This window comes from Microcebus murinus, chromosome 9 (genome assembly GCF_040939455.1).
Source record: "Microcebus murinus isolate Inina chromosome 9, M.murinus_Inina_mat1.0, whole genome shotgun sequence".
Lineage (NCBI taxonomy): Eukaryota > Metazoa > Chordata > Mammalia > Primates > Cheirogaleidae > Microcebus > Microcebus murinus.
This window is the reverse complement of record NC_134112.1, coordinates 102,210,935-102,233,038: the sequence shown is the minus strand read 5'-3', so window position 1 is coordinate 102,233,038 and position 22,104 is coordinate 102,210,935. Positions and strand designations below refer to the sequence as shown.

At 44.1% G+C, this 22,104-nt stretch overlaps 1 long non-coding RNA gene across 1 annotated transcript in view; it reads left to right on the top strand.

The window, feature by feature from the left end:
* The window catches only part of LOC105883229 (uncharacterized), a 55,891-nt gene extending 46,457 nt beyond the window's left edge, over positions 1-9,434 (top strand). Inside the window, exon 3 of the long non-coding RNA XR_012920970.1 lies at positions 8,743-9,434. This is a non-coding gene — a long non-coding RNA (uncharacterized LOC105883229). The remainder of the gene's footprint in view (positions 1-8,742) is intronic.
* Positions 9,435-22,104: the final 12,670 nt, after the last annotated feature.

The following is a 22,104-nucleotide window of genomic DNA, read 5'->3' as shown; positions in this document are numbered from 1 at the left end:
CGGAACGCCGCCCTATTATTATTTATAATGCAGAACAACAGAAGATGGTCTCAGCGTGCCAGGAGAGCGTGGGGCTAGCACACTTGCGCGCTGTGGGCACAGCCGCCGCGTCACAGCCAGGAGGACGAATTCCAAGAGGGTGTCGGTGAGCGCCGCCTTCAGTGGCTTCACAGGCACCGGTGGGGTCATCTCACCATTGGGACGAGGGCCCTGGGAAGTCACTGGCTGTAACCCCAGCAACCGCCTCACAGTGGGGTGCCTTTTCCAGGAAGTCCTGGGTTCTCAAAGCTTCCTGTCCCCTGGACAGTGCTGCATTGGTAAAGGCAACATGTATGCCATCCACTTTTTCTTTTATGAGGTCAACCAAACTTGTAGATTCCCGGATTCTTCCTTCACTCATGTTAGGAAGTGAACATGTAACGTGTAACATAGTGTAACGTCCTATAAGTTTATAGTCAGGCTTGGTTAGCGCGGGAGGCATTCTGTCTCTTTCAGGTAACACGGGTCACAGTGCCTGGCTAAGAAGGCTGTGGCTTGCTGGCAGCCCAGGTGGCAAAGGCCAGCGCAGGCACCAGCTGCCCACCACCCTACAGGACGGGCAGGGGCGCTCAGATGGGAGCTGCGGTCCTGCTGTGTCTGTGGCTGAGTCTTCGTTTCAGTCTTCATTACAATTCTCAGTAGGACCATTGCTGGGCTCAAGTTGGGCCCAAACGGAGTAATTTGTGCCCTGGAGTGGCCCGAGGCCCTGACCAGGCATCTGACTTCCGACGGGATGCGCTTCCTGCCCGCACAGACCCTCCACCCCGTCCCCCACAGGCTCAGGACCCCAAGCTTGTGACACCAGAGCAGGAACCAATCAGGAGAAGAGGAATCTGTTGGATGCCTGCTTTATCCCAGTTTGCAAATGATAACATTCCAACGTTCCTCTGAGCAGGTCATGCTGGCTCCGCAGTCCATGTTTTGCGTGTTTACAGGACTCAAACAGAAATGGTTTCACTTTGGGTTCTGTTTTTCAAGGGGCAAAAATCACCTTCTTTTGTAGGAAATAATATATTGGTTAGCACCTTCTTAACTTTATTTTCCAAGATTAGATGATCATGAACAGAACTTTAATCATCAACTGAAATGTTAATAAAATATGTATTGAGGAATTCTGGAATGTTTTTACGAAAAAAAATTACACCTAAGTTTTTTTCCTTCTATGCTCTTTAAAATGTATTTATTTCTTTTCTTTGCATTGACTTTAACATTGCCTCATGCCTTGTCCCTGCTTAAGTATGCATCCTCACAAACTATGATATCACAATGCATTAATTAGGCAGCAGGCCAGCTCGATGAGATCAGAGTGTGAGATGATGCCAGTGTTCGTAGGGGGTGAATCACCAGGTGTTTTTATCAATGCGGGCACAAAAGAATAAATATGAATAGACTGTGGTACTTTTGCTAAATGTAACATGTTTTATATCATTAACTTTTCTTTTTTTTGAGATAGGGTCTCAATCTTTTGCCCAGGTTGGAGTACAGTGGCCTCATTGTAGCTCACTGCAACCTCAGACTCCTGGACTCAAGCGATTCTCCTATGTCAGCCTCCTGAGTATCTGGGACTACAGGTGTGTGCCACCAAGCCTGGTTAATTTTTCTATTCTATAAACAGAGTCTCACTTTTGCTTAGGCTGGTCTTAAACTCCCGGCTTCAAGCAATCCTCCTGCCTTGGCCTCCCGCAAGATTATAGGTGTCAGCCACCACACCTGGCTGTATAAGTCATTTTTCTTTTTACCATTCTAATGGATGTGGAGTGATATCCCATCACAGTTTTAATTTGCATTTCCCTAATGCCTTATGATGTGGAATATCTTGTCATGTGTTGATTGGCCCTTTGAATATGACATCTTCTTTGGTGACATAACTGCTCACATCCTTTTTCATTTATTTTTTAGGGTTATTTATCTCCTTATTATTGAATTGTGTTATTTTTAAATTCTAAGTATCAAGACTTTATCAAACATATGTATTGGCCGGGCGTGGTGGCTCACGCATGTAATCCTAGCACTTTGGGAGGCCGAGGCGGGCGGATTGCTCAAGGTCAGGAGTTCGAAACCAGCCTGAGCGAGACCCCGTCTCTACTATAAATAGAAATAAAATTAATTGACCAACTAAAAATATATATATACAAAAAATTAGCCGGGCATGGTGGTGCATGCCTGTAGTCCCAGCTACTTGGGAGGCTGAGGCAGGAGGATCGCTGAGCCCCGGAGATTGAGGTTGCTGTGAGCCAGGCTGACGCCACGGCACTCACTCTAGCCTGGGCAACAAAGTGAGACTCTGTCTCAAAAAAAAAAAAAAAGAATCAAACATATGTATTAAGAATAATTTCTTCTAATCTGTGGTTTTCTGTTTTGTTTTCTTAATGTCTTTTGATGAACAAAATATTATAATTTTGATGAAGTCCAATTTATCAATTTTTTTCTTTTAGAATATAAGCATTTCTTCTGCAGAGACATTGTCTGGTAAATTTTAAAATTAAAAAAAAAAAAAAAGAATATAAGCATTTCATGTTTATTACAACTTCTTTGCCTAACCAAAGATCACAATGATTTTATCCTATGTTTTCTTCTAGAAGAGTTATGATTTTAGTTTTAGGGTTAGGTCTGTGATTCATTTTAAATTAATTTGTATGGGGTGAGGTAAGGTCAGATATCTAGTTATTTCAGTATCATTTCTTAAAAAGTTTTTCCTTTCCCCGTTGAATTACATTGGCATTTTGGTCGAAAATCAATTGGCCATATAAGTGTGATCTATTTCTGGACTCATATAGTTCCTTGATCTATATGTCTATTGTTATGTCCTTACCATGCTGTCATGGTCATTACAGGGTTATAGTAAGTTTTGAATCCAAAACTTACTATATACAGTATAAGTTCTTTTGTATTAATAAAATAGGTCCTTTGAATTTCCTTATAAACTTCAGAATCAACTTGGCAATTAAAAATAAGTTTTTGGGATTCTGATTGAGACTGCATTGAATCTATTCATCAATTTGCACAGAATTGCCATCTTAGTGTTAAACCTTCCAATCCATGGACATGAGACAGCTTTTCACTTATTTTGCTCTTATTTAACTTCCCTCAGTGATATCTTAGAATCTTCAGGGTATAGGTCTTATACTGACTAGTCTCTAATTATTTCATATTTTTGGATGCTTTTGTAAATGGCATTTAAATTTTTAAAATTTTAAATTGTTTGTTGTCTATAGAAATGCGATTGATTTTTTGTATATTGACCTCATATCCTGAAACCTTGCTGAACTCAATAGTTTGACTAGTTTTCCTTATAGATTCCTTAGGATTTCTTACATACACAGTAATGCCATCTGCAAATAAAAATAATTTTCCTTTTTTAAATTTCCAATCTGTATGCCTTTTATTTCTCTTTCTTGGCTAATCGGAATGGCTGGGCCTCCAGTGTGATGTTTCCTTAGGAGTGGTGAGAGGGGTCTCCTTGCCTGGTTCCCAGGCCTAAGGAAAAGCGTTGAGTTTTTCACCATTAAATATGGTAGCTGCTGGCTTTGCCTAGACACTTCTTACCAGGTTGACAAAGAACCCTTTTATTTCTAGTTTGCCAAAAACTTACTATTATTCTTGATATTGGCAAATAGTGTGTTATCCTTTATAATATCCCTTTATATATTGCTCATTCAAATTTACTAATATTCAGATAAGCTTTGTGGCATCTATGCTCACTCAGAATATAGTCTGTAGTTTTTTCTTGTGATGCCATGTCTGGTTTTGATTTCAGGGTAAAACTGGCCTCACAAAAATGGGTTAGGAATGGTCCTTTTTCCTCTATTTGCTTTCCTAAAGGTTTGGTAGAATTTACCTCTGGGTCTGGGATTTTGCAGAAAGGCTTCATAAGAAGGCTTTAAATTATTAAATCAATTTCTTTTATTTTTTGCATCTTTTTACATTTTACATTTTATTTCTTCTTAAACTGGTAATTTGTTTCACAGAATTTATTATTTTTCTTAAGCTGTTGAATCATTGTCATACGATTGTTCATACTATTCGCCTATCGTCTATTTTATTATTTATTTATTGCAGTCTCCTCTTTTGTTCCTGATATTGGCAATTTGTGTTCTTTCTGTTTCTTCCTACCTAAATGAATCAACTTTACTGATCTTTCAAAAAAAAAAAACATTGATTTTTTTCCCCCCTCTGGTCTATTTTCTATTAATTTTCAACTCTTTATTATTTTCTTCTGCTTCCTTTGGCTTCAATTTGATTCACACCGCTTGGCTACCTAGAGCAATTTATTTTCTGATTACATCATGGTATAACATTGCAAAAGTCTCAAACAAAAATGCAGGGGGAAAATAAAGTTCATCTAAACAGGCACCACCCTGTGATGCCAGACGTCAATGTTGGGGACGTGGCCAAGCTCTCTCATTTCACACAGAATAGTTTCATGCATAATTTTAATTTTTTTTCCTACCTCTTGTTCATTTTGCATCTTAACATCCCTCTGAAATTCTCTCTCAGCCCCACACCAAAATTGGTGAAGTTGCAGTGTGTGAATGTTCATGCTGTTCTCATCTGCAGGCGTACTTAATACCTGCACATGTGCTGGCATATATGTGTTTTAGTTCGCTGCTTTACGTGAGTATATTCATTTTGTATACATTTCTATACATCTTGTTTTTTCTTATACTTAACACAATTTATTATAATAAATACAGAATAAACACATAAGAAGGAGACACAGGTAGTCCCTCCAAGTCCATTGGTATAGTTCTAGCCCATTCTCATTAGTGGACTCCATGGCGTTGTGCCACAGTCTGTATACCTACACCCATTTTTATTTTGTTTTTAATTCTTTTTTTTGCCAATTAAAAGTAGGCTTTAATAAGACTCCTGTATAGGTACATATTTGGTGGTTACATATTGGTGCTTTTTGCTCTTTGGGATAGGAATATATAGAAAAATTGATAGATATATACTTTTCTATGGTTGCCAGATTTAGTGAAGAAAACTGTAACAACTCGTGTTTCTCACGTTTCCAGCCTTGAATGAGGACACCCCTTTTTCTCTAGCGTTGATGTTATATTCCCTTTCTCAAATCCCTGCTATTGCAGGATTCCGCAAGTCCTTGATTTCAGCGGTTTGAACGAGGTCTTTCCATTTTCTCATGATTGATGAGATTTTAATTATTTCAAGTCACTCAGGCCCTCCCTCTTGATATAGTTATATTACTATTTGCATTTTAGTCAATAAACAGTATTTTCTTTTCGGCATGAAGACCTTTTACATTTTCATGCCAACCAATATTTATAGTTTCTGCTTTGATGTCTGTCTTACAGAGCTCTTTCCACTCATACATTATAGAAATAGTCATATAATTATCTCTATTATCTTAATGTCTTATTTTTCCCCTTCCAACTTTAGTCTACCTATAATTTATTACAAGGTAAGATGTGAGATAAAGATCAGATTTTTTTCCCAAATAGCAATGCAGTTGTCCTAAGTGCTATTTCTTGAATAGGCCACTTTAGTGATTTAAAATGCCTCTTATATGTGAAATTCCCAAATGTACTAGTGTCTGCTCTTGGGCTATATTTTGTTCTGGTGTGTTTGAATATTTCTCCCACCTGTTCTAGACTGTTGTAGTTACTGTTTGTATGTTTTATTATCTAGTAGCACCAGCCTCCCTAATTCTTCTTTTTGTAAGTATTTAAGATTCCTGATGAATTTTAAAATCATTTTTCTCAAATTCCTAAAGCAGTCTCATCAGGATTTGGGTAGAAGTTATATTATTAATTTAAGGAGAAGTGATGTTTTACAGTGCTGAATTTTTCCATTCAGGGGCAGCATCACCCGGTGTTGGGGACCCGCTGGCCAGCTCTGGGCCGTGCTGTGGTGCGAGTGAAGGAAGCTGCTGTCCATTTTGTTCACTGTATCTGGGCTCAGTGCCCCAGTCAGAAACGTGGGCCTGTGAATGGGGACGTGTGGTGACAAACCCCTAAAATAACGCGCATTGGCTTAGGGGCCAGGGCAAGCGCGAAGAAGCAAAGGTCGTGGGCTGTAGGTATGGTGGCCATCTAGGTCCTGGAGGACGTTTGGTGGAATCGTTGCCGTGATGACCTGGAGCCCGGCAGGCGGGCTGGGGGCCGAGGGAGCCTGCTCCTCCAGGACAAGCAGCCTCAGGAGGAGCAAAGCCCAGGAGCCCGGGGGCAGTCTGGCCAGTCAGCCTGGAAGGAATGGGGTGGTGCCCAGACAGACGAGGGGCTCTGGGCTTTTGGTCTAATGATGTGAAGCCTCCTAGGCTTGGAAAAGTCAGCGATTTGCTTGTCTTTTAAAAATTGATTTGCCAACTTCAAAAAAGTATAATGTGGTTTTTAATCCTTTGCTGGTTTTATGGACTGTGAAACCGCTCAGGCTGTGGCTTATGGGTGTATGCGGTATTTTGCTGTGCTTTAAACCTTTTAGCAGCAAGGGTGGTATTTGTGGAGGGTTTTGTTCTTTACCCTCTATTTATCCTGCTTGGAATTTGCAGAACTTTGTAAATTGTGGCTTGGCTTGATGATGTCTTCCTTTAGTGCCAGAAAACGTTTTCTCCTTATCCCCTCAGACAGTGATCGTCCTGCGCTTGCTCTCCTGCTCCGCCGGAGCCCAGTGACCCGTGTGTTAGACCCTCCCCTGCGTCCCACAGGTCCCGCGTCTTCTTTTCTGTGGTCTCCACCTTTTCCCTTCTGTGTCTGGTTTGGATATTTTCTGTCGACCTGGACTCAGTTCACGGTACTTCCTTTTGCTGGGTGTCATCTGCTGTTACAACCATCCATCGAGTTCTTAGTTTCAGTTGTATTTTTTTAGTTCTAAAGTTCCCATTTGGTTCTTTTTAGATATTGGTTCTCCGTTGAGATTACCCATTTTTCATCATTTTCCCCATCGCTTCCTTGAACATGTTCATACACTATTCTGAATTACTTATCTGATAATTTCAACATGTGCATCAAAGGCAGGTCTGTTTCTAGTGGCTTGTTCCTCCTCGATTTTGGTCACATGGTTCTGCCTCGCTACATGCATGGCACCCCCTCCTCTGAAGGCTGGACGTTGCGTGTGGACAATCATACAATCTCCCGTCGTCACCCGCTCTCAGAGACGGCCTCCGCCTGCTGTGCCCGGCAGGTGGAGTGGGGTCCCAGCCTGCGCGGATGGGGGGCCGGGCGGTGGTTGGGGGAGGGCTCCGGTGTCCCTTCTCCTGGGTGGTTCAGCCGAAGGCCCTGCTGACCCCCAGGCTGTCCCCATAGCAGGGCCTGACCTCCAGTCCTTGATGCTGTTTTTTGGCAGCTTGCTGAGAACTCACTATTATGTCTCAGGGCTTTTCTTTCTGTCTCTGTGGCTTTCTGCCCTTGCAGCTTCATAATCCAGCATGTGTCTGGAGGGGAAAAGCTGACTACTTGCTGTGACTGGCTTTTGTCCCTTCCCTTGTCACTGGGATCCTGGAGTCTCCAGTGTCAGTTCTTCACCCTCATGGGGCTGCCAGAGCCCTGGCGGGGTCTCTGCCCTTAGCGGGGCCTTAGGACGCCCGGCCTTGCTCCGTGTCCGCATCAGCAGGAGCACGGGTGGGCAGAGCTGCAGAATGTCCCGGCTCAGTGCTGTGCACGCTGCGCCAACGTTTTGTTCCCTCACGTTCTTGTTGCCTCAGTGGCTCTTCAGTGCATCCCAACAGACTTTTTTGGGGTATTTTTTCTAGATTTTCTGTTTATTCTTGGCAGGAACAGTGGTTTACCACAAGCAACTTCATTATAGCAAGAAGGGATTCTTGCCGTGAGTTTTTGAGATTTTTTTTCAGGTTAAGGAAGTTCCTCTCTGTTTTCTGTATTGTTTAAGCCAGGCATCCTCAAACTATGGCCCGCGGGCCACATGCGGGTATTTTTGCCTGTTTATTGTTTTACTTCAAAATAAAATATGTGCCGTGTGCATAGGAATTTGTTCATAGTTTTTATAAAACTATAGTCCAGCCCTACAATGGTCTGACAGACAGTGAACTGGCCCCCTGTTTAAAAAGTTTGAGGACCCCTGGTTTTAAGCACATGAGTAATCATGAAGTTCATAAAGTGATTTTTCTGAATCGACTAAGGAGAGCATATGGGTTTTCTTCTTTAATCTGTTAGGTTAACTTGTTTACTTTATGTATGTTCTGGTGCTAAACCATTTTACATTCTTAAGTAAAGTCCTACTTTGTCATGATAAACGATCTTTATACACTGCTGATTTGCTAATTTTTTATTTGGAGTTTTTGCATTTATAATCCAAAGGAGGAATGGTGCCTGGCTTTGTTCTTGTGTTGTCCTTCTGTGTTCATTACGAATGTCCTGCTGGCCGTGTTTAGTGAGTCTGCTCCGATCTTCCTTTTGCACGAGCCCCTCCTGCCTGTCGCCCCAGAGGCACTGAATCACTGCGGTCATGGTCCGTTTCCAGACCCCACTTATAGCAGGCTTGGTCTTCAGTCCTGCTCCCAGCTTTCTACTTTTGTATCACTTTCGATTCGTAGAGCTATTTGGCTAATTTTGAGCTTGATTATGTCTTTTTTTTGTTTTGTTTTTGCTTGGTAGATTTTACCCAGCGTGGTGAAGGTTTGGGGCTGAGAGGGTCCCTGGAGAGCGGACTCTATTACGACATTTTGACCTGAAGCCTCCAGGAGGTATTCGTTTATTTATTTCATGTGCTTTGTGTTCTTTCATTTAGAAAAGTTCCCAGCACAGAGGGAGTCTTACAGAATGCCCTGGGAGCACCCAGGTACCTTCTGCGCAGATCGGTCATTTGTTGGCGTCTCAGCCATGTCTGCCTTTGCCCCTGTCCACGTGCGCTCGTGGCTGCTTTGCTGGACCACGGAGAGCAAATTGCAGGCGTTGTGACCCCCCTTCACACCGCGGCAGGCTTCCTGGAGTCTCCCAGAGCTTTGAAACAACCCACTTCTGACGGTCACAGGCCTCCTTCTCCTGCCTTCTCACCTCTTCCTCATCATTGTCTGCTGTCTAAATGCTCCCTGGCTATTCACAGGATGGCGACTGCGGCAAGGGAGATTTTCCAAAAGTCAGAGTGGGGTCAGCACCCCCTCGTTTTCTGCCATGTGTCCACTTACGAGCCAACAGCAGGTTAGGGCCGTAGTTCTCAGTGTCCTTCCCAAGAGACCCTCTGCGTATTTTATGTATTTGTTACTCTGCAGCTAAGACTTAACTGAATATTTTAAATTGTTAAAAAGTTTTGTAATTTAGTGTTTTCTCAGGCCCTTAACTTTGACATTAGTAGACACTTTCAAATCCATTCACAAAACATGCCAGATACAGACTAAGTCAAACATAAAATTCACAAAAATATGCTTGGATGAAAATATCATCATATCAAGAAAGAAAATATTACTTCAGTCCCAACAAATTAAAAATAATTTTACATCCAAATTGTTGAATAATGTATTCATAGGTTTCTCACAACTAGGTTTTTATTCTAAAGTTCTTTAGAAAAAGGAAATTTTAAATTTTTTGCTTTAGATTACAAACTGTCTGCGTTATTAATTTGAATTTGAGCATGTGTTTTGAAAGAGTGGTCGGATGAAGCTCGTGTTTATAGCGTGTGTATTTTCTGGTATTTCGCGTGAGGAGCCGGAAGCCCCCTTAGCATTCAGTGCAGGAGTCCTCCTGGCCAGTGGAGGCACGGTCTGGGTGGGAGGTGCAGAGCCTGAGTTCAGACACAGCAGGAGGTTGTCGAACCAGTTCTGTGATCCTGGCCTAACACCAGGTCTCCATCAGAGGTAGTCAAAACAAATGCATATGAAATTAATTCTGCAGTTGGGTTGGAGTGTGTTCCTGTGAGGAGCACCCAGTGCAGACGGGCCTCTCCCTGCCGTCCCTTTTCCCTTGGTGTCCAGTGATGTGTTGCGCTCCTTCCTCCTTCTGCCTCTTCCCACCGCGTGCTTCACCAGCTGGCTTTGCCGTTGCCCCTGCGAGGGTGTGAGGGGGCGTGCGTTTTCCTGCCCATCGACTTTGGATTCACACGTGGGACTTGCTTTGACCAATAGAACCTGGCCCATGAGCTGGTGGCCAGTCATGCGCCCCGAGCTTGGACGCCTTGTTGTCCTTGCTCACGCCTGGCCTCCTCCCCGGCTTGGAGAACTGCCTGCGATGGCCCAGGGAAGAGACACGAGGAGCAGCGGTGCCCTTTGGCTGAGCCCAGCTTTGATCAGGGGGCCCCTGGCCACCGCCAGGTGCACCAGCAGCATTTGGGCTCTCTGGGCGCTGCCGAAGGTTCGTGGTCGGTAGTCAGTGTGACTACAGGTAACCATGAAAGGCTTGAGAGGGACATTGAGGACAGTCTTTGTCTTAACATGATACACATGTAGCAATGCACAGTGGCACATGCTTACTATTTCCTTTTGATAGTGTGCCTAATTAAAATAATTCAAGAACTATAAATGTGAAGATATTCCTGTGGTTGACCTCAGACTTCAGGCCTTTATTTTATAGAGGAGGAAATAGTGCCATGAATTCATGATGACCAGAGCTAGGGCTGGGGCCTGGCCCCTGGACTCTTGGCACAGTGCTCTTTGCTTTACACCCACACCTTCTCATATAAAGAGAAAAGGCTACACGACTACACCTTTGTGTGCCGTATACACTAAGTGAAAAGTCACAGAACAGCGTGCCGGGTTGCCGCAACACTGTGAGACAGTTTCAGTGCACTTGGCGCGTCCGGCTGGCTGCGTGCTGGTTCCTCAGGCCCCAGACTCTCCCCGGGAAGTGGCAGCGCTGCCGCTAACGCCTGTGCTGCTAGGCACAAGATGTCACTATTGTGCTTACAGTGGAGGCCGCATTCTTGTTGAAATTTTAATGCCTTTAATGGTTTGCCTTTTTAGCCCAGAGTGAACTAATCAGACAGCCTGTGCTGGGACATAAATCATGGCATATTCCTGAGGAACCTCAGGTGAAATAAATCAAGGATTTTTTTTTTAATCAGCTCTTCAGTCACTCTTTTTAGTCATGTAGAAAAATGGTCCATGCTGTATTTACAGTTTGATGGTAAGGAGATGTTTAACATCGATGTAGGAGATTAAAAATGACAAGTTATATGGTGAAGAGTGTGAAAAGGTGTTTACACTGACATGCAATATCTAGGTTGATCTACAGCTCAATAATAGATACCATAAATTCAGCAGCAGGCCCACCGGCCCTCCCGCTGGAGAAGTCAACGTGGTGGGTCAACGCGCTTCCCCAGACCCGGGCAGGCGCCATCACTGACCAGCCTTGGCGGCTGTCCCTGCCTGGATGTGCTGTCCTTCCTTCCCGGGCAGGCTGAGCGCTCAGCTCCCCTCCCCAAGCTGATAGTTCTGACGTGTGCACACACATCGGGACAGACATACCACTCAGCCCTCCTTTCACAGAATTAAAACTTGTTTTCCTAATTATGTGAATGATAAATAAAATGGAGAATATATTTTTATTACACTTCTGGTCCCAACACTTTCCAGTTCTTTTGTTTTATAATAAAAAAACTTTATTAAAAGTTTATTTGTTTCACTTTTTTTCATAGAAATGCATGTATTTTTAACATTACTTATTTTTAATTGGCAATAATTGTGTATATATATATGGGGTACAGTATAATGTTTTGATCTATGTATATACATTGTAGAAAGATTCAGTCAAGCTAATTAACATATCTATCTCACCTACTTGACATTTTTTTGTGGTGAGAATGTTAAAAATCTATTAGCAATTTTGAAATATGTAATACTTGGTCATTAACTGTGGTCACCATGCTGTGCAATAGGTCCCTACAATGTCTCCCCGTGCTCTCACGGAGACTCGGTACCATTTGACCAACATCTTCCCTTCCCTCCCATCCTCCCAGCCTCTGATAATCACTTTTCTATTTTCTGTTTCCATGAGACTGACTTTTTCAGGTTCCACACTTAAGTGAAATCTTATAGTATTTGTCTGCCTGTGCCTGGCTTGTTTTACTTAGAATAATGTTCTCCGGCTTCTTCCAGGTTGCTGCAGATGACAGTATTTCTTTCTTTTTAAAGGCTGAGTAGTATTCCATTGTGTGTATATCAATATACTATGTTTTCTTTGTCCATTCATCTGTTGATGGGCACTTAAGTTGTTTCCATATCTTGGCTATTATGAATGATGCTGAGATTAACATGGGAGCCCAGATATCTCTTTGACATGCTGGCCTCTAATCCTTCCGGTACACACTCAGTAGTGGGGTTGCCAGATCACCTGGTAGTTCCAGTTTTAGCTTTCTGAGGGACCTCCATACTGTTTTCCAAATGGATGCACTAGTTTACGTTGCTGCCAACAGTTTGCGAGGGCTTCCTTTTCTCCACGTCTTCACCACTGTTTAACATTTCTCTTTTTGATAATAGCCATTTTAACAGGTGTGAGGTCATATCTTGTGGTTTTAATTTGCATTTCTCTGATGATTAGAGATGTTGAGTGTTTTTCATTATCGGTTGGCCATTTGTATCTCTTCTTTTGAGAAATGTCTGTTCAGGTCTTTTGCCCATTTTGGAACTGGGTTAATTATTCTCTTGCTATTGATTTGTTGGAGTTCCTTATTTTAGATAGCGACCCCCTATCTGATGTGTGGTTTGTGAACATTATCTCCCACCTTTAGGTGGCCTCTTTACTGTCACTTATTTCCCTTGTTGTGCACATTCCATTCTTGCAGGAGAATCATAGGTAGCAGATGTTTTTGGATTTTCTTTTAAGAATGAATGATATATGTAAAACATTCAGTGTAAAAACTTGAAAAACCCTGAAATGTTAAAATGATACATAAAGTAAAAAATAAGTTCACTGTCAGTGAAAGCCTAAAGGGCTCTCTTACAGGTTTTCTGCTTTGGCCTTTTAGGGTCTGTCTTTTCCCCATTTCTCTTATAAACAAAAACAAAAAACAAAAGCTATAAAACAAAATCAACATTTACCTGCACTCACACATATGCACACACACAGACACACAGAGACCATGTTCCTGGTTCTCAGCTGTGTCACAGATTGGTGTTTTTTGAGTTGAGGTGGATGGGGGATTGTCATAATCTGTTTGTACGCTTTCGGATGCTGGCACTTTCGATACCAGTAGAAGTGGTTATGAGAGGTTAGTAGGGGGTTCTCTGGGTATCAATAACTTTTAAAAACTTTGGATCATATTTAGTATTTATTGAATGTCTATCATAGACATAGCAAAATGACAGCTGCTATATAGGTGTATAAGAAGTATAAGCATGACTGTTGTTCCAAGAAGATTTTAATTTATTTTGAAAGATAATAGATACCTATAATGCTAATTATATCATGTTATATCCAACTAAACTGACTTAACCCCATCCACAAAATAAAAATACTTGACTATGGAAAAATAATGACTGTAAAAAAATGAAAGGATTTGGGCTAATAGCATTTTATAGTTTTTTTAAAATTCAATTTCAAAATAGCATATAGTGTAAAGATTTCTGGAACAGGATAATTATTTCCACAGCACATCACTTTTATCCTTTGGAAACTCCCCTCCATCCCAAATCTTATTTGAGGTGACTGGTGTTGGCAGGTGGTACCCCATCATGTGAGAGGCTCCCGGGCTGGCCTGATGCCAGGGTCATGGCAGGGCTCTGCCCCCACCACCTTGGGCAGCAGCCACCCATGCTTCTGACTTTCTGCCTCGTATGCTACTGTGTGAAACCTGGGGTTTCTGGGCAGCAGATCCCAGTCCCTCTCATGACCAGCCCCCACCCCCTCTCTCTTGTCTTCTCATGATGTCCTCTTAGGTCTGGGAGTTGCAAGCTGGTCCTTGTGTCTTAACTTCTCCCATCTATGCTATATTAGCTCAATTCACTAAGTTTCTGAGACATTTCTGATACTATTTCCTAATTTCCTGCGTGGCACTTTATAGTGAAACATTAAAGGAAATCCTGCTGGAAACATATAAAACTGTGAATGCCAAGTAATCCCGTTATTATTCCATGCTATTCTGAAAATTTGAGCTATTACAAAAATGACATGATAATCAGAATAAATGTTTAAAGTAGAGGAAAAAAGGAATCATTATTTTAAATATCAAGCCTAAAAATTCTACAAGGAATCAAGTTAAAAACAACTGAATTTGATGAGTAAAGTTGCTGGATATATAATAAATACACAAATGTCGAGATTATTACTATATATAGGAATAACTTACAGGTAATATGATAAAAAAATGAATGAATCCTGCTTATGATAAATTTATACACTATGTCTGGGGATACTATTAGATATATCCATACTTTTCTGACTTATTTTTGCACTTCTAGAGATCTTGCCTGCCTTGTGCACTGTCTTGGCAGGAGCAGTCCCACATGTCATATGATCCAGACAGTATGCCACTGTGCTCCCCTCGTGCACCTCCCTTGTGTCCCAAAGTACCTGACTGGTCCAGGAGTGAAATGGCCAACCCGAACCACCACTGAGTAGCCAGCAGCACACCCGGTTTTCTCTCTGAGGAACTTGAATTAAGAGACACAGAGACTACAATATGCATTGGTGGAAGGGAGAAGAGGTAAAAATTCATGCAGAGTTAGGGTGGAAATGGGCCACAACAAAGCCATGTGGCAACTAAAATTACAAAGAAGCAAAAACTACGAGCAAGCAGAGAAATTGTCCTGAACAAAATCACAGGAATGGAGCAGATTCAAGGAAAGCAGCAGAGATAGAGGTGGTGTGGCTCCAGAGTGCTGCTGCTGTGTTGTGTGTGTCTCCTTTGCATGCTGGGGACTCCCGTGGGTGTGTGGAGCCGAGGGGACAGTGTTCTTGGCGGGTGCCAGGGCTGGCGGCCCCTGGCCCTTTTGCAGGAGTGGGGCCACCGATTTGGCCAGGAGGTCTTGCTAGGGCACCCAGTTTTATGGAACAGACTCAATGTCACCTCAAGAATGTCACTACAAAAGGGGTGATCGCGCTGAACACTGAATGCCTGCAGTGTGCCACTGAGGATGCTCCCAGTTAACAGGGTCTGTGCATTCTGCCAAGTTTTTAATGTTGAAACTCTGGCTTCTGTGTAATGAAGTGATGGGAACACGGCCTGTGGACCTGGGTTCACTGTCTGGTGAATGTTCTTGTTTCCTTACGTTCCTTGCCCATCCTGGGGTCTGGCAGAAATGGCCTGCAAGTGAAGAGACTTTCATGATGGGACCACGAGTGCAGGGAAAGGTGAACGTAGGGAGCAAACACGGGAAACTGAGGCACCCAGACACTAGAGAAAGCCACATTAGAGGAAGCCACTGCCCCGGACCAGGCAGGGAGGAGGAGGGCTGGAGTGCGGGTCTGGTCTTAGAGAGATGAGGCCTTGGGGTCTGGTCGCCACGTCTCCCTAGGCACAGGAGTCAGGCGGTGCAGTTCACACGCGGTCAGCCTGGGGGCACAGCGCAGCGTAGAGAAGGACTGGAATGGCTGTGGCAGAGGCGGTCCCAGGTCCCAGGGCTGGTAGGGAATGGCGAGGTCATGGGTGCTATAGGGGCCCCAGGAAAGGCAGGATGGCCCGTGGGTATCCTGGTGTCTGCTGTGCGTACCTTCTGTGGGGAAACTAGCACAGGCGCTTCCATCCTGCCGGGAGGAGCAGAGTGCTCCACCACAAGCAACTTGCCTGGACTTCCAGGTCTCTTCCTGTTCCAAATCTGTGACAGTCTGAAACTCAAACGCTAAGCACTTTTCAAATAGGGCTCTAAACTTAGGTCCTAAAGCAGCACGTGCTGGTGTCAAATACTCAGATGAGAACTGTTGTGTCGCCCTGTGGCCTGCCGCTCCGTGTTCTCAGCCACTGGAGCCACGGTGCTAAGGAATACCACGGAAGGGGAGATCTTTACCACTTAGAAAACCTGCAAGGTATTTTCCTTTTTACTTAAGGGCTAGATTATTTTACTTATTAAAATTATAATTTTGGAAGTATTGAGAAGTTTTTAGTTCTCTCATAAACCTGTGAGTAATTAAATAGGAAAGAGTCTCTTATAATGACTTTTAATGAGAAGAGAGAGTAAGTTCAACCCGATAGTTTAAAAAATAAAAAAAAAACAATCTGTGGATAGAGCTATATAAATAACCACAGAGATGAGGAAAGCCATCCCTTTCTCACCTTCTCCTTACTTGTTCCCAAGGTGTCCGAGGCCCCCACACAATTCATTTCATTCACTTGGGCTGCGCCTACTTGGCCTTCAGAAAATGGCACTTGTCACTTGGTTGGGATGGAACAGCTGTGGTTTCATGTACATTTTGGAAAGAATGGATGGAGGACAGTATATTTTGTCTGGGGAATGCAAGTGGGGACTGAATGTGTCTCCCCTGATCCCCCCAACTTCCTATGTTGAAGGTATAACCCCCCACGTGACTATACTTGGAGATGGGCCGGTGATGTAATGATCAAGGTTGAGTGATGTCCCAAGGGCAGAGTCCTGATGGGACAGTCCGCTGCCCTGTAACAAGAGGGAGAAGCTAGAGGTCTTTCTCTCCGCCAGCGAGGACAGCGAGGAGGCGGCTGTCTGCGAGCCGGGAAGAGAGCCCTTGCCAGGGACCAACCCTGCCGGCACCTCCATGTTGAGCTTCCAGCCTCCAGAACTGTGAGAAGTGGATGTCTGCTGTTTACGCCGCCCAGTCTGGGGTCCTGTGTTGCGATAGCCTGAGAGAGGGAGGTGCTCAGAGTGGGGTGCAGCTGGAGTGGGGGATACATGAGCAGAGATATTTTGCCCACTGGAGATGACGGGGCTCCTGCTCCTCATGGAAGTGAGGAACATGCTGAAAAGGCAGTGGGGATGCTCGCCACAGGTGCCCACTCACAGTTCTGTAGAAACATCATTTTCCCAGACGAGACCACCGTCTGAGTGGTGGGACACCAGTCCCTGATCTCTCTCCTTTCCTGTGGGTCCCTGCTCTAGCACTGCAGCGGCCGGAGTCCCGTTTCCAAGCTGCACCAGCTCTTCTTCGGGCTTCAGTGGTTACGCGCCCCAGCCCGTCTGAGACAGGCAGGCTACATGTACACCTGAGGCCCTTTTCTGCTTTTCCACTTTCGACATTAATCTAATGAATTGTGAACTATCCCTGTATGCCTGCCTGTGGCTCAAACCTCAATCTTAAGAATCCATAACTCTGTGTTCTGTGTTTACCTCTTTAAGTGAAGATAGGTGCGATTTGCCTGTATCTACCTGCTAGGGGTCGAATTGTGTCTCTCCAAAATTTACATGTTGACATCTTACTCCCTAGGACTTCAGCATGTGACTGTATTTGGAGACAGGTCTTTAAAATGATAATTTAGTTACAATGAAGTCACTGGGTGGCCCTAATCCAGTCCGACTGGTGTCCTTATAAGAAGAGAGATTAGGACACAGGCATGCACAGAGGGATGGCCACGTGCCGACACAGGGAGAGGATGGCGTCTGCAAGCCCAGGAGGAGGCCTCAGAGGAAACCAGCCCTACTGACACCTTGATCTTGGACTTCCGCCCCCAGAACTGTGAGAAAATAAATTCTTGTTGTTTAAGACCCAGGTCTGTGGTACTTGGCTATGGCAGCCCTGGCAAACTAATGCATTATCTAACAGGTGCTGACTAGCAGGTGGGTGATAAGCCACATGGTCACTGGAAATTCGCCTTTCCTGGGAGAACCCAAGTTTGTTTATTTCATCATTCAGTCAACAAACATCTATATCTGGCACTAGGAATATACAGTGAACATGGTAGGCGTAGACATTTGTGGAGCTTAGTAAGGGAAACACAATTTTAAACTTGGTATTTTTAATGACTAAGTCATCCCAGCAGTATATGATATGGATTTGTAATTAACTGTATTTTATGAAAAATAAATCGATCTTAAGGCATTCATTATTACCATTTTAAATTACTATTTAAAAAATCAAACTGTATATAGTCTTATACATGTATCCTTCATTTTAAATCAGTGAGAAAGAGGGCGTGGGCCTCTTTTTTGTCACTATTTTACAAGTAAACGCTAGTCGTCTAATGCTAAGGTGTCAGGGCAATGTCCCTGACAAGTCAATCCAGTCCACCTGTGGAAAGGCGAAAGCCTAGCTATTGTGAGGAGGGCAGTGTGGCTCCCAACACACACCTGCACAAGTGCAACTGCACCGTGTACACCTTGCACAACACCCACTGCCTGGCATGTACTGCACACACGTATGTGCATACTGTAACACGCGGTATACAGTAATGTGTCAAAATATACCTGCTGTGTGTGTCTGAAATAAGTAGCAGAGCTTTTCACCATCCATGAAGTTAATTTCCTAGGACACACTCTGGCTCTTTCAGCGTGTTCTATGGAATTCCTGGTTAGCTCTTTTTGTGAGCTGGGGAACATGGCGAACAGTGCAAGCTGGGAGGGAGATAGGAAACCAAAACACAAAGCCGAGCAAGCCGGCCTCGGTCGGGGGGCAGAAGCCAGGCGGCATGCTTGCATGGGCTGTGCAGTGAGGGGCTGGGGTTGGGGAGGGAAAGACGTGGAGGCTGTGGGTAAGTCCGAGGTTAAACGTAAACGTGTTCAACGAGAAGACAAGGCAGGGCTGGCCAGGGGCCTTGGCACGCCTTCTGAAGCTTTCCAAAATGTCACTCTCAAGGGCGTGCCTTTGCCTGGTTTGAAGCTGTTGCTTCCTCAAGGCAGTGGCTGCCACAGCTCACAGACTGACCAAGCCAGGAGACTCTGTATCTCGGGACCCAAGCGGAATTGTTCTTAATCCCGTAGGCAGTGTGTCAGTAATGTAAGAAATTTAGATGTTGCATCTCCTTCTTGCTGTTCTAGCAAACATGAGTGCATTGCAGGAGACCTCAGGGTCTACCCCTCTAATTTATGCACAGTGGTACTATAGGCTGTGTGCTCAACATTGCTGATGAACTATGATACTTTAGTTTTTCTTCTGTTATGAAATAAATGTTCAAGCACAAAAGAAGAGGAGTAGGACAACAGACACCTATGCGTAGCGCCTACTTGCAGTAGTATTAACACATTGCTCCAACACTGTTGCTGAAGTGCCTTAAGTTACAGGTGTTGTGGACATTAGGGCACTTTATCCCCAGAGCTTCAGCATATCTTTCTAAAACCAGGAAACTTTCCTATGTAAACACCAGGCCATTATCACGCCAAACAAAACTCAACAATTATCATCCAATACTCAGTAGTATTTATATTTTGCCAATTGCACCCTGGATTTGACAGATCACTTCTGTGTCTGGCTGCATGACTTTGGAAGTCCCCTGGGCCTCATTTTTTTGTTTTACTTGCTAAATGGCGGGCGATAATAACCGCTGCGTTTCCCATCCCCCAGGAATTCTGTGAGACTGTGAATAGACACAGAATCCCCTGGAAAGGCCGAAAGTGCTACGTGGATCTCAGGGATTATTTTTATGTGGAGATGAGATTTCTCAGAGGTGAAGAAGGTGGAACATCTCATACAACCGTCATCAATGGATAGAGTATGTGTTTAAGGGGTGCCCATGGCAGGTAGCCCACATTGTCCCACAGAAAATGGTCCCCAGCATTGGAGGGGTACAAAGACAGAAGCCAAGGACAAAAACCACAGCTTCGCGGATGAAGGCTCACAGCAAGGTCTGTAACCCTTGTCCCAGACAAGCCTTCCGTTCCGACCTCAAAGAACCTCAGCACTTTGGTTTGGTTTGTCCTTCAAGAGCTTCTCGGGTTCTGCTGGCGCCAAGAGAAAGCCTCCAGCTGCGCCAGGCCGCCATGGGCCTCTGACTTAAACACCACTTCTGTGTTTAACTCAGAAATGTGACATTTTCCAAAAATATTTGCCTTATAAAATCTGGCACATCCTGAATTCTGTGTATTTTTAATGTTCTGGGTTTTGGGTCTCTGCAAGTGAACTGTCAGCCCTCAAAAGGCAAGAGCTAGTGTCATAGGCACTTTGTCCCAGAAAGCCGCTGTGGTGCTGTGAGTGCTGGTTACAGCTCAGAGTAACTGCTCGGTGCTTGAGAAAACCCTCCTCTTCATCGCTGGACAGTGAGCAGAGAATGGGAGAGGAATGCCAGTCTCATCATTTTGATTAGTTTACCCTTAGAAGAAAAAATACACCTTTTTAATTATAAAATTTATAGGGCACTGGCTTCTCTTGTGGAAATATTTCATAACCCTGACTTTCTTGAAGAATCTGACATTAGTTTAGAAATCAGGCATTAAGGACAGGGACAGTCATTTTCATGGGCCCTCCTGCTGGCACAGTTTGAGAGGAGGAGGAACGTGGCCAGGTGGAGATGCAAGACGTAGGACAACATCAAGGTCTTTTTTTTTTTGAGACAAGAGTCTCACTTTGTTGCCCAGGCTAGAGTGAGTGCCGTGGCGTCAGCCTAGCTCACAGCAACCTCAAACTCCTGGGCTCAAGCGATTCTGCTGCCTCAGCCTCCCGAGTAGCTGGGACTACAGGCATGCACCACCATGCCCGGCTAATTTTTTTCTATATATATTAGTTGGCCAATTAATTTCTTTCTGTTTATAGTAGAGACGGGGTCTCGCTCTTGCTCAGGCTGGTTTCGAACTCCTGACCTTGAGCAATCCGCCCGCGTAGGCCTCCCAGAGAGCTAGGATTACAGGCGTGAGCCACCATGCCCGGCCAACATCAAGGTCTTGTCATGACTGGTGCAACCCGCCTCACAGTTAAAGTAGAAGACAAACATATTCCCAAGCCGCAGCAACGCATTTGCTGTTTTTTTTTTTTTTGGGGGGGGGGCAAACCACGTGGCTTTATTATACACTCGTGGACGAGGTTCTGGGGCCCCAATAGCGGGGGCCCCAGAAGTCGCCCGAGTTTGCTGTTTTTTAACACCTCTTCCTTATATGTTAGTCCTGTCACTCACCACCTGTCACCGCTGACACTGAGTGCTAACCTGAGAGGTGGGCTCCTACTGGCGCGCTGGGATTGAGGGCTCATTTTGGCTGGAGTTTCCCTGCCGACTCCTCACGACCTTGGCAATCTTAAGTCTCAGTTCCTCATTTGGGAAACAGGGATGACAGTGGTGCCTCTCTCCTGTATTGCCGAGATCATTAAATGAGATAATGTGTGTGAAATGTTTAGTATATAGTGCCTGGCACGCAGCAGGTGTGCAGTAAACGTTGGCTGTTTTTGCTGCATGAGTGATTTATGAAATGCCTCCAGGACTTCAGTAAACGTTCATAGCATTGGGCAGCAGCCTGGGAGAGGCGGAGTACAGAGTGGCCTAACTAACTACAAGAGGAAGGAGAATTACGTGGCAGCAGCGAGGTGGACTGTCCCGGGGGATGGGATGGGGAAGGGGCAGACCTGAGTTCCAGTCCTGGGTCTCGCTGTAAAGGGAGATCTGACAAGTGGTCCCAGCTGTTTTCTTCAGAACACTCAGTCTCTAAGATGCTCCAGGGAAGGAGTCTCACGGACTAGTAAATTTGGGAAACACTGAACTTTTAATCTCCCTCTTAGAGAATTGCAGTGTCTTTAAATGTCCTGAATTAAAGAAAACAGCTTAATTTAAGCTCAAAATTAATGATGTCCTTTAACATTCTGAGACTCTAATGTCTCATAAAACAAACTGTAGACATTGTTGGACTAGCTGATCTTTAAGTCCCCTGAGAAGTCTATTTTTAGGTATTGTACAAGGTTAACGCATTTTTCTTATCTCCCTAATAATAATTCTCTGATTTTCTCCTACTCTGAGCTCCGTTTCAGGACCGTTTCTTCTCCATAACAGCAGGGGAACCATTCTCCAATCTCTTGTTTAGATTTTGCAAAAGTGTGTGCCATATCAGGGATTCTAAATCTAACTTTATATAATAAAAGAGTTATAAAGCTATCATGAAAAATAATGGGAATTTTTAATATTCCATGGAGGGGATGAAATTGGCACCACACCACAAAATTAGCATCGATAAACTGTCTGTGAATTGAAAATCCCCTTGTAAAACTTGATAGGTGGCAATTTAGAGCAATAATGGGTGATAATTACCTTAATACTTATTTTGTTCTTAGGAGTCAGAATTTCAAGGGAAAAGGGCAATGAATCTAGTTATTAGTAACTTCCTTTAGCTGGAGACGCAGTTTTTAA